The following is a 13,882-nucleotide window of genomic DNA, read 5'->3' on the forward strand; positions in this document are numbered from 1 at the left end:
TGTGATCCACACTGTCAAAGGCTTTGGCATAGTCAAGAAAGCAGAAGTAGATGTTTTTCTGGAACTCTCTTGCTTTTTTGATGACCCAGTGGATGTTGGCAATTTAATCTCTGGTTCCTTTACCTTTTCTAAATCCAGCTTGAACATCTGGAAGTTCACAGTTCATGTACTATTGAAGCCTAGCTTGGAGAATTTTGAGCATTACTTGCTAGTGTGTGAGATGAGGGCAATTGTGCAGTAGTTTGAACATTCTTTGGCATTGCCTTTCTCTGGAATTAGAATGAAAACTGACCTTTTCCAGTCCTGTGGCCATTGCTGAGTTTTCCAAATTTGCTTGCATGCTGAGTGTAGCATTTTCACAGTATCATCTTCTAGGATTTGAAATAGCTCAACTGGAATTCCATCACCTCCACCAGCTTTGTTCATAGTGATGTTTCCTAAGGCCCACTTGACTTTGTATTCCAGGATGTCTGGCTCTAGGTGAGTGACCACACCATCGTGGTTATCTGGGTCATGAAGATCTTTTTTGTGTAATTCTTTTGTGTGTGTGTGTGTGTGTGTGTGTGTGTGTGTGTGTGTAATTCTTCTGTGTATTCTTGCCACCTCTTCTTAATATCTTCTGCTTCTGTTAGGTCCATACGATTTCCGTCCTTTATTGTGCCCATCTTTGCATGAAATGTTCCCTTGGTATCTCGAATTTTCATGAAGAGCTCTCTAATCTTTTCCATTCTATTTTTTCCTCTATTTTTTTGATCACTGAGGAAGGCTTTCTTATCTCTCCTTGCTATTCCTTGCAACTCTGCACTCAAATGGGTATATCTTTCCTTTTCTCCTTTGCCTTTTGCTTCTCTTCTTTTCATAACTATTTGCAAGGCCTCCTCAGACAACCATTTTGCCTTTTTGCACTTCTTTTTCTTGGGGATGGTCTTGATCACTGCCTCGTGTACAATGTCAAGAACCTCCGTCCACAGTTCTTCAGGTGCTCTGTCTATCAGATCTAATCCCTTGAATCTATTTGTCACTTCCACTGTATAATCGTAAGGGATTTGATTTATGTCATGCCTGAATGGTCTGGTGGTTTTCCCTACTTTCTTCAATTTAAGTCTGAATTTTGCAATAAGGAGTTCATGATCTGAGCCACAGTCAGATCCCGGTCTTGTTTTTGCTGACTGTATAGAGCTTCTCCATCTTTGGCTGCAAAGAATATAATCAATCTGATTTCTGTATTGATCATCTGGTGGTGTCCATGTGTAGAGTCTTCTCTTATATTGCTGGAAGAGGGTGTTTGACCAGTGCATTATCTTGGCAAAACTCTGTGAGCCTGTGCCCTGCTTCGTTTTATATTCCAGGGGCAAATCTGCCTGTTACTTCAAGTATCTCTTGACTTCCTACTTTTGCATTCCAGTCTCCTATAATGAAAAGGACATCTTTTGGGGTGTTAGTTCTAGAAAGTCTTGTAGGTCTTCATAGAACCATTCAACTTCAGCTTCTTCAGCATTACTGTTTGGGGCATAGACTTGGATTACTGTGATACTGAATGGTTTGCCTTGGAGACAAACAGAGATCATTCTGTCGTTTTTGAGACTGCATCCAAGTACTGCATTTCGGGCTCTTTTGTTCACTATGATGGCTACTCCATTTCTTCTAAGGGATTCTTGCCCACAGTAGTAGATATAATAGTCATCTGAGTTAAACTCATCCATTCCAGTCCATTTTAGTTCGCTGATTCCTAGAATGCGACGTTCACTCTTGCCATCTCCTGTTTGACCACTTCCATTTTGCCTTGATTCATGGACCTAACATTCCAGGTTCCTATGCAATACTGCTCTTTACAGCATCGGACTTTATTCACACCCACAACTGGGTGTTGTTTTTGCTTTGGCTCCATCTCTTCATTCTTTCTGGAGTTATTTCTCCACCGATCTCCAGTAGTATATTGGGCACCTACCAACCTGGGGAGTTCATCTTTCAGTGTCCTATATTTTTGCCTTTTCATGCTGTTCATGGGGTTCTCAAGGCAAGAATACTGAAGTGGTTTGCCATTCCCAGGGGACCATGTTTTGTCAGAACACTCTACCATGACCCGTCCATCTTGGGTGGCCCTACCCAGTATGGCTCAGTTTCACTGAATTAGACAAGGCCGTGATCCATGTGATCAGTTTGGTTAGTTTTCTATGATTGTGATTTTCATCCCATCTGCCCTCTGATGGATAAGGATAAGAGGCTTATGGAAACTTCCTGATGGAGAGACTGATGGGGAAAATTAGACTGTTTTCTAATTCACTTTAAATCTAAATTTAAAAATCAAGTAACATTCTGGATGTCAAAGAAGGTATGCTAAGCCCTGCACTATTTCCCTCAGTGGTTGTTATTCAGCCTCTTTCCCAATATTAGGAATTCAGTTATTTGTATAATGCTCTTCCATCATAGTTTAAACAGACTACCTTGTAATTTTCATGAACACTTAAAACGGCAAGGGTAGCTAGCAATCAAGCATAGCTATTGAAACTGGAGCCTGAAACAAATTCTTTGGGAGGCAATATTCTAACATGACAGTTAAACATTTTTTTTAAAGAACTATAACACATGTCCCCAAAAGTGCTCAGCACTTAAGTGAACAGTTCAATGACGGATGATAAAGCAAACACACAATCACTATTGAGATGGTGGCTCAGACGGTAAAGTCTGCCTGTAATGCAGGAGATGTGGGTTCGATCCCTGGGTGGGGAGGATCCCCTGGAGCAGGAAATGGCCACCCACTCCAATATTCTTGCCTGGAAAATCCCACGGGAGGAGCCTTGCAGGCTACACTCCACGGGGTCGCAAAGAGTCGGACATGACTGAACAACGAACACATACATACGTCCAGAAATTACTCTAGGGCTATCTCCCAATCACTACCTGCTCCCTCTTCCCCCTAAGATAATATTTATCCTGACTTCTAACACCATGGTTTAGTTTTATTTATACGAATGGAATCAGAGAGAATTCTTTTAATGTCTAGCTTCATCCATGTTGCATGTACCTGAGTTCATTATCATTACTGTAAAATACCATTCTATGACTATACCACAATTTATTTTTTCATTATTCTGTTGATCAATATTGTTTTCCAGTGTAAATCGACTGCAAATAATGCTGTTTATAACATTTTTATATATGTTTCTTGTTGGACAGAAATGTTCGTTTATGCAGATGACAATTCTTTCCAAATAATTTTAACATTTTTTTTTTCTCCCCTGACCTTCTAACTTTTACCTCTTTTTTATTTGGCTGTGCCATGCGGCGTGTAGGATCTTAGCTCCTCAAGCAGTAGGAATCACAGTCTTAACCATTGGATCAACAGGAATGTTCCCAAACTTTTACACCTAATTTGGCCACTCAACATCTCTACTTAACAGTCCATCATCTCAAAATTAACAGCCCTTAACTTGACATCCAAATCTTCCCACTCATTCAATATTCACAAACTGTCAAGCAAGTGGCATCTGTTGCCTGTCACCAGAAGTAGAAGGCCAAACACTTCTGCTCACTGTATCGTGGCACTGGAGTCACCACGGAAAACAACAGTCAAGCAGTGGAGGAAACAGCACCTGATCAAGCTCAGTCCTGGAGGCTGGTTTCCCCATGGCCAGCAAATCCCTCTAGGCGGCCATGGAGGGCAGCTGGCCAGTACTCACCCCTCACGGCTGTAGCAAAATGACTCCTCCTCCTCTCCCCAGGGGACAGATACAGCAGTGCAGCTGGCCAGGTGCCATATGATGCTTAAGCAGAACCTAGAAGCACAGGCTCTGAGGACTCTATCTCTTGCTAAGTAAGTGTTCCAGGTCCAAGGCCCACTCTTTATAGCCAAAAGGGGAGGTTGCAAGGCTGCACGCACAAGACATCTACCATGGACCAGACTGCTGTAGGTTTCTGACTCCCCCAGTTTTCCCACCTCCTACCTCAGAATATAATTCTATACTTCCATTTTGTTAGGTCAAACTGTGGAATCATTTTTGAATCCTGTACTTTTTGCATACCCACATCCAAGAACAAGTCCTTCAAAATATGCAGAATCTAACCACTTCTCACAAGTCTGGTCTGAGTTAGCATCATCTCTAGCTGGATTATTATAATAACCTCCTAACTGGCTTTCCAGTTTCTATTCTTGCTCTCCCTTTCCAACACATTTTATTCTCATTACAGTAGCCAGAGTGGTCCTTTTTCTGGCAAGGAATAGAGACTTTATTCAGCAAGCCAGGGATCCAAGAAGATGGTGGACTAATGTCCTAAAGTACCATCTTCCAGAGCGATCCTTTTAATACCTAAGTCAGGTCATGTCATTTCTAGCTCAAAACCCAATAGCAGCTTTCCACCTCTTTCAGAGACTCACGCAGGATGCTCCTCAATCTAGCCCTCCAATATCTCTCTGCTCTCATTGTCCCTTTGGCCATGCTGCTCTGGCTGCACTGGCCTCTTTGCTGCTCCTTGAACCTGCTAGCCACATTCATGATTATAAAGCTCAGGGATTTTACAATTGCTGTTCTATCTGAAATTGTCTCCTCCTAGATCCACGTGACTCATTCTTTGATCTTTTTCAGGCCTTTGCTTAAACATCATATTTTCAAGTAACACCTTTCCTGACCATCCTACCGAAAACTGCCAACAACTCCCTGCCCCATTATCCAAATCAGGTATTAGGTTGGTGCAAAAGTAATTGCAGTTTTGCACAGTTGAACTTTACCATTTGATACTGCAATAATTCTTAAATGTGATTATATTATACATCATTTTAATGCACATTTATCACTGTTTTTTGCTAAAGACTTATTACTTACTGTTCATTTTTTATTTTAAAACTAAGGAAATGATGTTAGACAAAAAGTAAATTCAAGCAATTTTCTTATTTGTGCTCAAAATTGGTCATAAAGCAGTAGGGACAACTTAAAACATCAACAAAGCATTTGGCCCAGGAACTGCTACAGAATGTACAGTGCAGTGGTGGGTCAAGAAGTTTTGCAAAGATGAGAGCCTTGAAGATCAGAGCCTTGAAGATGCCCGGTGGCCGGGCATCAGAAGTTGACAGTGACCAATTGAGAGAATCATAGAAGCTGATCCTCTTACAACTACACAAGAAGTTGCTGAAGAACTCAACGTCAACCATTCTCCAGTCATTAGACATTTGAAGCAAATTGGAAAGATGAAAATGCTTGGTAAGTGGGTGCCTCGTGAGCTCACTGAAAATCAAAATAATCATTGTTTTGAAGTGTCATCTTCTCTTATTCTACACAATAACAACGAACCATTTCTCAAATGGATTGTACTGTGCGATGAAAAGTAGATTTTATATGACAGCTGGCGATGACCAGCTCAATGGCTGGACTAAGAAGTTCCAAAGTATTTCCCAAAGCCAAACTTGAACCAAAAAAGACTGGGGTCACTGTTTGGTGGTCTGCTGCCAGTCTGATCTACGACAGACTGAATTCTGAATCCTGGCGAAACCATAATATCTGAGAGGTATGCTCAGCAAATTGATGAGATACAACGAAAACTTCAGTGCCTGCAGCTGGCACTGGTCAACAGAATGGGTCCAATTCTTCTCCACGAATATGCCCAATCACACCAATTCTTACCAATTCTGGGTTGTTTTTTTTTTTGTATTTACTTATTTATCTGTCTACGTATCTTCTTTAAAAGTAGATGGATATAAGGGATTAAAAACAATATTTAATGAATCCAAAATAAAAGGAATATAAAAGGAAGAACAAATGGGACAAAGACAAAGAAAATACCAAGACTACTTACACCTAACCCTCTCAATGACCACATTAAATGTAAACGGTTCAGACATGTCAATAAAAGACAATCTGAAAACAAGATGAGAAGACAAGGCACAACTATATATGAATATAAACATATAAAAAACAAAAGGGTGAGAAAAATACACACTGCTAACACTGTGGTGTTGGGGAAGGCTCTTGAGAGTCCCTTGGACTGCCAGGAGCTCCAACCAGTCCATCCTAAAGGAGATCAGTCCTGGGTGTTCACTGGAAGGACTGATGTTGAAGCTGAAACTCTTAATACTTTGGCCACCTGATGCAAAGAGCTACCTCATTTGAAAAGACCCTGATGCTGGGAAAGACTGAGGGCAGGAGGAGAAAGGGACGACAGAGGATGAGATGGTTGGATGGCAACACCAACACAATGGACATGAGTTTTGGTAGGCTCTGGGAGTTGGTAATGGACAGGGAGGCCTGGCGTGCTGCCATTCATGGGGTCAAAAGAGTCGGACATGACTGAGTGACTGAACTGAACTGAATACTAGTCAAAAGAAAGCTGGAATAGCTATATTAATTTCAGGCAAGACCATCAAAAGGTATAAAAAAGAGCATCTTATAATGATAAGGAGTCAATTAATCAAGAGACATAATTACCCTAAACATTTACATCACCAATAAGAACTTAAAAATACATGAAGCAGGCAAGGTTCTGCCTACCCAGGCCACTGCTATGCAGAGACAGCAAGGGATGCCACCAGCATCATGTCTGACCAGAAGGCAAAATCTTCAATTGAGGACTTGGGGGATAAGAAGAGAGGAGAACACTTCCAAGTGAAAAATGATGACATATCTCAAGAAACTCAAAGAAGCAACTGTCAAAGACAGGGAATTCACATGAATTCAACTGGGTTTCGTTTGAAGGCCAGAGCACTGGTGATAGTCATACTCCAAAAGACCTGGGATTGAAAGGAGAAGATGTGATTGAAGTTTATCAGGAACAAACAAGGGGTCATTCAATGGTTTAGATATTCTTTTTATTTTTTTTCTTTTCCCTTAAGCCCGATCAAATCTCAGCCCCCGTTCATACTGCACTCTCCTTTTTAAAAACTATATGTGTGCACAGAGAGGCCACCTTTCCCAGAACTGTGGATTTGCAGGCTTGTGATACATAAGATCAACTATTTCAAGTGTTATATGACTTTCCAATCAGTCCTGTGGCATGTGACTGCTTCACTCCCGGTCTATGACTTTCAGTGGGAGACGGAAGTCTTTCAGAGAACTGAACTGCGGAAAAATGACCTTTCTTTAACTTGAACCTACTTTTAACATCTGAGAAAGAAAGAAAGTGAAGTTGCTCAGTCGTGTCCGACTCTTTGTGACCCCATGGACTATAGCCTACCAGGCTCCTCCATCCATGGAATTTTCCAGGCAAGAATGTGGGTTGCCATTTCCTTCTCCAGGGTAACATCTGAGGGTCTAGACCAAAAGAAGCAGAATACCAGGTCTGCCTCAAGATGACAGAGGTGGTGAGAATAATGACTAACTCCAAAGATGGCTTCACTGAAAGAAAGCATTTTAAGATAAAAGAAAAATCTTGTCAAAAGATCTCAGAAAAGTTCTAATTTTCATTAGCAGTTAAAGTTATTCATGCAGAAGTATATATAACAGAACCCTTTATTTATACTTTTTGGCCTGGGATACATAGGTTTTAAATGGACATTATCTGTACCAGCTTCATTAAAATAAAATATTTGTAAAAAACCATAAAAATACATGAAGGAATAATTGATAGAACTGTAAGGAAAAGTAAACAAATCCACAATTACAGTCAGATTTCAACACCCACTCTCAATAACTGACAAGTCCACAGAAAATTAGCAAGCATATAGCAGACTTAAACAACACTACCAACCAACATGACCTGACACTTACACAACACTCCACTCAATAGCAGTGGGCTCCCCTGGTAGCTCGGCTAGTAAAGAATCTGCCTGCAATGCAAGAGACCTGGTTCAACTCCTGGGTCGGGAAGATCCCATGGAGAAGGGATAGGCTACCCACTCCAGTATTCTTGTACTTCTTCGGTGGCTCAAATGGTAAAGAATCCGCCTGCAATGTGGGAGACCTGGGTTTGATTTCTGGATTGGGAAGATCCCCTGGAAGAGGGCATGGCAACCCACTCCAATATTCTTACCTGGAGAATCTCCATGGGCAGAGGAGCTTGTCGGGCTACAGTCCATGGGGTTACAAAGAGTCAGGCACGACAGTAACTAAGCAGAGCAGGGCACCACTCAATATTAGCAAAATATATATTCTTCTCAAGTGTACACAGAGCATTTACAACATAGACCAAACTCTGGGCCATAAAACAAGTCTTAGTAAATTTTAAAGCATGTTCTCCGAGCACAAATTAAGTTAGAAATCAGAAACAGAAAGATCTCTGAAAAGGTTCCCAAATATTTTGGAACTAGACAATGTACTTCTAAATGCTATAAAGTTGGACTATAAAGAAAGCTGAGCGCCGAACAATTATGCTTTTGAACTGTGGTGTTGGTGAAGACTCTTGAGAATCTCTTGGACTGCAAGGAGATCCAACCAGTCCATCCTAAAGGAAATCAGTCCTGGATATTGACTGGAAGCACTGATGCTGAAGCTGAAACTCCAATACTTTGGCCACCTGATGTGAAGAACTGACTCATTGGAAACGACCCTGATACTGGGAAAGATTGAAGGCAGAAGGAGAAGGGGACAACAGAGGATGAGATGGTTGGATGGCATCACTGACTCGATGCACATGAGTTTGAGTAAGCTCTGGGAGTTGGTGATGGACACGGAAGCCTGGCATGCTGCAGTCCATGGGGTCGCAAAGAGTGGGACACAGCTGAGAGACTGAACTGATCTTCTAAATAACCCATGGGTAAATAAGAAATTAACAGAGAAATTAGGAATTATTTTGAACTGAATGTAATTCATCATGTTAATAAACTAAAAAAGAAAAATCACAGGATCACTGCTCAATAAATGAAAGCATATACAAAAGACATTTGACAATATTCAGTATCCATTCCCGAGTTTAAAAAAAAATCAACAAACCAGGAATAGAAGAAACTTCCTCAAGTCGATGAAGGGCATTTATGAAAAAACTATAGTTAGCATCACGCTTAACAGTGAAAGACTAAACGCTTTCTCTCTAAGATAAGGGACAAGAATATCACCACTTCTATTTGACACTGTATTGGAAGTTCTAACCACTGAAATTAGGCAAGAAAAATAAAAAGCACTCAGACTAGAAAGAAAGATGAAAAACTGTCTTAACTATCTTAATTCACACATAAAAAGATCATTTATATAGAAAATCCAATTTACTTCCCTAGAACTAACAAATGAATTTTAGAACAACTACAGGATACAAAATCAATAAATGAAAACTAAATATATACGAACTAGTAAAGCACAACTGGAATCTGGGCTTTTAAAAACATCAACATTTACAACAGCATGAAAAATATGAACTAGTTAGGTCTTAATATAAATATGACAAAAGGAATAAAAGATCTACAAGCTGAAAACTGACAGAAATTTAATATACAGTAAATATATGGAGAGAGACACTGTGTTCACAGGTAGGAAATTTTAATATTGTTAAATGCTGCAAATGCTGACATAGGCAGAATAATAATCCCCACCAAAGCTTCCTGACATTATCCCTGGAATCTCTAAATATCTTATCTTACATGGCAAAGGGGACTTTGCAGATGTGATTAAGGATCTAGAGACAAGAAAGTATTCTGGATTTTCCAGACGGGCCCAATGGAATCCTAACAGTCCCTATAAGGGAAAGGAGGAGGCAGAAGAGTCAAGAGTCAAAGAAGGGAACGTGACTGCTGGCTTTGAAGATGGAAGGGTAGTAGAAGGCAAGGAACTCAGGTAGCCTCTAGAAGCTGGAACAGGGAAGAAACAGTCTCCCCTAAAGCCTCCAGAAGAAATGCAGCCCTGCTGACACCCTAATTTTAGCCTTTTAAGACCTGTTTTAGACTTCTGACCTCCAGAACTGTAAACAAAGTGCAAACAAACAAAGTTTGGGGTTTTTTTTTAAGTCACTAAGTCTGTGGCAATTTGTTACAGCAATAATAAAATTTTAAATTCTTTTGAAGAAATAAACAAGCTGATTCTAGAATTCATGTGGAAACTCAAGGGTCCAAAGAAGAGGCCGTAAACCAAGTGTTTAGGTCAGTCAGTTAACAAGTACCCACTATGTCTTGCTGTCTAAGTGTTTGGGAAAGAAAGGAAAAAAAACATAGAAAGGAATATCCTTGACTGCTTCATTGATTCATCTGCTCATTCAACAAATATTTACTGAGCACCTAACTGACGCTCAGAAGCATTTTTTTAGATGGGCTACATCACTGAACAAAACATTAGCTGCCCTCCTGGATCTAATGCGGGATGAGATGCAGACAAGGTACACACAACAGGAAACAGTCAGTGTCATCAGTGGCATAGTAAGAGTGGGAGGGTGAGAGCTGTCAACCCCGGTGCAGGCAACAAGCGATGCTTTGTTGAGAATTTATAAACAAGAGTGGAACTCACTAAAAAGCAGCTGCTCTTTATTACCGCCCAGTGCTAGCAATTCTAATCAATGTCACTGATGAAATACCCCTCCCTGAAAAACATCTTTTGTCGATCTAAGTTCTAAACAACTGCTGAGTTTAAATAATACATACTGCTGCTGAGTTTAAACAATACATTACCTAAGATTCAAATTTTCAGATTTTTATTATTTATTCTTTAATAAACTTTGTTTCCTACATAGACATTCACCTGGAAAACTCCCAGTTATCAAGTTGGCACGCATATATGCAGACTTAACCACATATATCTGCTCCAAGAGAAGCTCACAAGGCTTTGATATACTTCAGGCTTGCTGCAAAGTTTTTGTCTCAAAGCCTTTCTCAGGATGCACTTCATTTCAACCCTGTGGTACAACATTCTTCTACATTTAAATCATAGATTCAAAATAAACAATGACAGCACAGGGATTTTAAAGACTAGGAAACAAAACCTGAGTTACTAGAAAGCTGTCATTTCATGGAACCTTCTCTTTGGCATTTATATTTGTGTCTAAAATTTTAAAACAACCAAAGTGCAAGCAACAAGATGGACTGTTTTTGTTTGGCAAGTGCAAATTTTAGTTCACACTCAAAATATTTTACTAAATTTGAATAATGCTTTTAATATTAAAATATTACTCTTTAAAAACTGTTAAATGTTTCCAAACTAAATAACAAAAAGAGAATAAAACATATCAGCAATTTTATCATTAGTTGCCTAAATTGTACCTGTGGAGATTTTCAGTTTTACTTTTTAAAATCACTTCTCAAATAAATTAATTACATAAAATATCAGCCTCTAACCAGAGCAGCAAAGTTCAAACATTTAGCTGTTCAATAGATATAAGAACAATTGGCTGAGCATTTGTGCTTTTTTTTCCCTGCCTTATACTATAGTGTGCCTTTCCTTTTCCTTAGTTATCTTACTGCCATGCTTATAAAAATGAATCTCAAAGAATTTTTGCTGTTTGCATAATAATTAATTTTATTTGTGAAATTTTTGTGAAAATAATTTCATCATTTAGGAGAGGAAAGTGTTAAAAATTATCCATTTTGGGCTTCTGATGTTCTAGACACACCACTGAACATAAATAAATAAGTAAATTATCTGGTATATAAGAAAGTGCTAGGCACTAGAGAACAAACAAAGCAGGGTAAGAGGTGGGGGGGTTGTAAAGACAGGGCATGGATGTTACTATATAAATAGGGTAGTCAATGTGGGCATTACTGAGGTGAGGCTTGAGCAAAAAGATCTGAAGATTTCTGGGGATCCCACAGTTACTGTTTTTCATACATTTTGCAATATTTTACCTAAAAGATATTTACAGTATGCTGAGCTTGAAACAGAGAAGGCAATGGCACCCCACTCCAGTACTCTTGCCTAGAATATCCCATGGACGAAGGAGCCCGGTAGGCTGCAGTCCATGGGGTCGCTAAGAGTCGGACGTGACTGAGCAACTTCCCTTTCACTTTTCACTTTTATGCATTGGAGAAAGAAATGGCAACCCACTCCAGTGTTCTTGCCTGGAAAATCCCAGGGACGGGGGAGCCTGATGGGCTTCCGTCTATGGGGTCGCACAGAGTCGGACACGACTGAAGAGACTTAGCAGCAGCAGCAGCAGCAGCAGAACTTGAAAATGTCTAATCTAAGACTTCTAAGAGGTTCAAGAAAAAAATATAATTTGATTGCATTCCTGCAGTCTTCCCTTCCCAAACCCAACCCAAACACCAATTACCTTTCCTTGCTGCTGCTGCTGCTGTTAAGTCGCTTCAGTCATGTCCGACTCTGTGTGACCCCATAGATGGCAGCCCACTAGGCTCCTCTGTCCCTTGGATTCTCCAGGCAAGAATACTGGAGTGGGTTGCCATTTCCTTCTCCAATGCATGAAAGTGGAAAGTGAAAGTGAAGTCGCTCAGTCGTGTCCGACTCTTCGTGACCCCATGGACTGCAGCCTACCAGGCTCCTCCGTCCATGGGATTTTCCAGGCAAGAGTTACTAAAATAAGCATCCAAGTGGGCTAGAAAGGTGGGCTGAGTCTCAGAACCCAGATGAAAAGAGCTGGTGTGTTTTCCCCTGGTTGAGAGTGGAGACCCAAGCCTAAGCAAGTAGCCAGAGGGCAAAGGCAGGAATGCCCCAGTTCTTGGGAGAGAGCTTAACCCACAGAAATTGGTCGATTATGCCAGAAGATAACCTGTGTATTCTGAAATTCCAAGTGCTCTCCCAGCCTCTAAGGAGTCATAGTGGAGCTGGGCAACCTACTCAGCTGAGTTCTTTGTACTCCTCTGCAGAAGACCTAGAAGGTGAGACCCATGCACTTTCCAACATTTAACATGTAACGTATATTGGGCTTGAGCCCCAAAGGTAAGAAGAGGCATAAGTTAAGGAAAATAACAACATATCAAATAGGCTACAGAGACAAAGAACAAACAGAAAACACAGAACACGTGGCTCCTAGCAGTAAAAAAAAAAAGAAAAAAAAACAAAAACTGCAGCAGGAGATCAACAACAACTTGAGCCAAAAAATAATTATTATTATAAATAACATTTAATGAGCCTTGGAGCTAGAAACATGCTTTACAAATATAAAAATTCAGTAGCTTAACTGAAGAACTGGATGGACACTGGTGAGACCAAATTAATGGTCTGAACGATCAAGTAGGAGAAATATTCAGAAACACAGAGCATAACTACAAAGAGAAGAAATCACATGTACAAGATAATGTGGAACAAAGACCCAGCCACAGGAGAACAAATCTTAAAAACAGGAGCTAAAATGGAAGAAGAGAAACAGACGGAGTAAAGGCAATGATTAAACAAATAGCAGAACAATCACCTACCTCTGTTTCATTGACTATGCTACACCCTTTGACTGTGTGGATCACAACAAACTGGAAAATTCTTAAAGAGATGGGAATACCAGAGCAGCTGACCTGCCTCCTGAGAAATGTGTATGCAGGTCAAGAAGCAACAGAACTGGACATGGAACAACAGACTGGTTCCAAATTGGGAAAGCAGTACATCAGGGCTGTATACTGTCACCCTGCTTATTTAACTTATATGCAGAGTACATCATGAGAAACGCTGGGCTGGAAGAAGCACAAGCTGATAACAAGATTGCAGGGAGAAATATCAATAACCAGAGATACAAAGATGACACCACCCTTACAGCAGAAAGCGAAGAGGAACTAAGCAGCCTCTTGATAAAAGTGGAAAAGGAGAGTGAAAAAGCTGGCTTAAAACTCAACATTGAGAAAACAAAGATCATGGCATCCAGTTTCATCACTTCATAGCAAATAGATGGGGAAACAATGGAAACAGTGACAGACTATTTTCTTGGGCTCCAAAATCACTGCAGATGGTGACTGCAGCCATGAAATTAAAAGACACTTGCTCCTTGAAGAAAAGCCGTGACCAACCTAGATAGCATATTCAAAAGCAGAGACATTACTTTGCAGACAAAGGTATTAGAGTCAAAGCTATGGTTTTTCCAGTAGTCAGGCATGGATGTG

At 40.3% G+C, this 13,882-nt stretch overlaps 1 protein-coding gene and 1 pseudogene across 1 annotated transcript in view; one reads left to right on the forward strand and one right to left on the reverse strand.

The window, feature by feature from the left end:
* The window catches only part of REC114 (REC114 meiotic recombination protein), a 111,310-nt gene that overhangs the window by 82,123 nt on the left and 15,305 nt on the right, over window positions 1-13,882 (reverse strand). The window lies entirely within an intron of this gene.
* LOC138074241 (small ubiquitin-related modifier 1-like) lies at window positions 6,525-6,787 on the forward strand (annotated as a pseudogene).

The sequence above is a fragment of the Capricornis sumatraensis genome, chromosome 2, assembly GCF_032405125.1.
Source record: "Capricornis sumatraensis isolate serow.1 chromosome 2, serow.2, whole genome shotgun sequence".
Taxonomy (NCBI): Eukaryota; Metazoa; Chordata; class Mammalia; order Artiodactyla; family Bovidae; genus Capricornis; species Capricornis sumatraensis.